This window comes from Atta colombica, unplaced genomic scaffold (genome assembly GCF_001594045.1).
Source record: "Atta colombica isolate Treedump-2 unplaced genomic scaffold, Acol1.0 scaffold142, whole genome shotgun sequence".
NCBI lineage: Eukaryota > Metazoa > Arthropoda > Insecta > Hymenoptera > Formicidae > Atta > Atta colombica.
This window is the reverse complement of record NW_017259231.1, coordinates 1,163,530-1,166,623: the sequence shown is the minus strand read 5'-3', so window position 1 is coordinate 1,166,623 and position 3,094 is coordinate 1,163,530. Positions and strand designations below refer to the sequence as shown.

At 36.0% G+C, this 3,094-nt stretch overlaps 1 protein-coding gene across 1 annotated transcript in view; it reads right to left on the bottom strand.

Moving 5' to 3' along the window:
- LOC108685025 (ATPase family AAA domain-containing protein 2-like) overlaps window positions 1-699 on the bottom strand; it is a 17,985-nt gene extending 17,286 nt beyond the window's left edge. Inside the window, exon 1 of the mRNA XM_018189634.1 lies at window positions 416-699. The gene's annotated coding sequence lies outside the window, so the exon portion shown is untranslated. The remainder of the gene's footprint in view (window positions 1-415) is intronic.
- Window positions 700-3,094: the final 2,395 nt, after the last annotated feature.

The following is a 3,094-nucleotide window of genomic DNA, read 5'->3' as shown; positions in this document are numbered from 1 at the left end:
ACTTTGTGTGTGTGTGTGTGTATATATATATATACACACACACACACACACAAAGTATGTTTACATATGCATAAAAAACAATAAGTAATAAATATGTACATAAAATTGTTTGTAAAAATCCAAAATAACAGAAGACTTTTCATTCTTAATTATCTATAGCCCTAAGCTTCATTTTTAGGAGACTGCACAACATAGGTTTCATTAACACGCCCCAAAAAATAAACATATCGCAAAAATTCCGAATTATAATTTCATTTAACTAAACTCTCGCGACATGCCTAAGCAAAAAAATAGATGAAGAACTTGTTTCAACAATAAACAACAAACAGAACAGTACGAGCATAATCCCCTCTCTCTCTTTCTCTTTTTCTTTCTTTTTATATTTTTGATTATATTTTTGATTAACATTACTCCGCGTTTAACCAGCACGATTACCTTCATCTGGCCAATTCTTGTTGCCGATGAGTGAGGAAAACGTTAAAACCGCGGATGTCCGTCATATGCTTGGGATAATACCGAGTTGCATTCACAACCGCAGGGAACTATCCTGCACTGCCCTAGCTATGGAAGAGCACGAGCAAGCTGGTCACGGATCGTCTCCTTAGCGTCGAGTCAACGCTCGGTCAACCTCGCTACTTTGTTTAGCGTCAAGTAGAATCACGCGGCCGATGTTATTGTTCACCGAACGACATCAGAGGATCAAGACGACACGATTCCGGATCGAGTTCAATTGCAAAACCCGTATCATCTGTATATGCATACACTACACACAACTACGCAACACAAACACACACACACACACATACACACACCACACATTTACGCACTGCCACATACATATCACATATGTATATGTAATACACATGCGCACGCATGCGCACTCCACTTCCAGTTTGCGTAATTGCACGAACATACTTTTGTAGGCCTGTTCTTTTTAGCTGAACTTCTGACACGATTCATCTTTCTTCCTTTTCTCTCACGTTGGAGAAAAAAAAGAGAAAAGATAAAACGTGCAAAAAGCTGAAATGCTAAAAAGAATAGGGAGTCGATTGTGTATCTCGAAATGAGATGAAAATTAAAAAGTGAGCAAATTCATCTAATAAATGTGCACACTTTTGTAATTTTCACTTCATTCAAGATACATCGATTCCCAGGGGTGCGATTCCCTGTAACTGTTTTTACACGCCTACCAACAATTATCGTTGCGCAGATATTTTATATGGTGAAAAAGCTGCGTAATGACAACTGTCGATAGACGTGTAAAACAGTTACGGAATCGCGCCTCATATCAATCATGAAACTTTTTTCGTACGATGAAAAATAAAAGTGAAAAATTTTTCCATCAACTTCAATGGTTAAAATTTTGATTTTTCACTTCCATCTTAAGAATAAAATTTTATGATAGATACTCAGCCTTATTGAATAAAGGATACGGTTAACGCGATGCTGTAAATGTTTTGAAGCGGTTTTTAATTGGTTTGCATTGCAAAATTCTTTCTTCTAATTGGTCCATCAAATGCTTCAAAGCATTTGTAGTGAGACTTTGATCACAACTAAAATCACATCATACAGTTGCATGATAAAATCATGTAATTAAAACTGTGGTCAAAGTTTCGCTACAAATGCTTTAAAGCATTTAATGGATCAATTAAAAAGAATTTTATAAACTAATCAATTAAAAAACGCTTCAAAACGTTTGCAGCATCGCATTGACCGTACTGTAAAACACATAAACCATATAATGGATTGTTCCAAATCAGTACGTGATTTTTTAAATTACGTAAATTGAAAAGTCACATGATAATATGTTCTTTTTTCCTCTATTTCTATCATTCAATTTCTTAAAATTTGACAATTATAAAAGCACATGATGAATTAAATTATTTCTAATATCATTTTTAAATTCATTATAAAAAATCACGTACTGATTTGGAACAGTTCGTTATGTGACTTGCATGTTTTGTTACATGATTTTATCATTACATGTAATATCATGACATGATTTTTTTTATGAGTAAGGAGGCTTCTTGTTGATTGCAATTGCCCATTACCAATCACAATGACTTTTGTGAAGTTTTTCTTTATTTTTTTTCTAGCGTTATAATTGGCAGTGCGCAATTAGCTCGCGTGCAATGATATATATCTGAAGAAAGCCAGATGGATGTCTATACTGAGTGCTTTCCATTTAATGACGCAAGTCGTTCTAATAGTCGTTATAAGTTTGTTCGTGTTTCATGCTCCAACATGCTCCAATATGCTCCTATCATAACTCCTTACTCCAATGCACTCATAAAAAAAAAATGAGTAGAAACCATGACAGAGGTAATGGTTTCGATTCTGCACACTAGACGCGGAAATGCTTGCCACGTAGTAAAATGTAATGCGGTAGCCAATGAACATGTTAGGAGTTGTCTTATTGGCTATCACATCATATTTTACCGCGCGGCAAGCGTTTCCGCGTCCAGTGTGTAGGAGCCAGGCTTAGTTTCCGCTGAGAGTTTAATTCGGATCAGAACGTAAGAACAACTAATAGTCGAGCATTCCCCTGTCGCATTCGACTGTAATAAGGAAAATGACTGTTGATTGATTTTTAGGCCGAGTTTTCACACCTTGACGGAAAAATGGAAAGCGGAAAAGAGGAAGCCAATCAGAACGGAAAGACAGAAGCAGACAACCAAAATGTACCGCCTACTATTACTATTAGAGTTCCGATTGACTTCCGCTTTTCCGCTTTTCTGTCAAAGTGTGAACTCGGCCTTACATTCTCCGGATTAAACTCTCGGTGGAAACTAGAGGTTTGTTTGCTCCAGTTTGTTCCAGATAACACGTGTGCGGGTAGCACAGATGCTATATGTAACACGATTATATGAACCAAATATCGATTTATTTTATTCAGCCTTGAAAAGTGGACGATGTATCCTAAGAAAAATGGACATTGCTATGTAATTTATATCCACTTTATCAGAGGGCAGTAGTGCAGCAACATTTTGTAGTTACAGATTTTGAGTCGTCATGTCCTCTCTCAGGTTTCTCTCTGATAAAGATATATGCAACTATTATATATGATAATATATTCATTTATCAACACGAATTA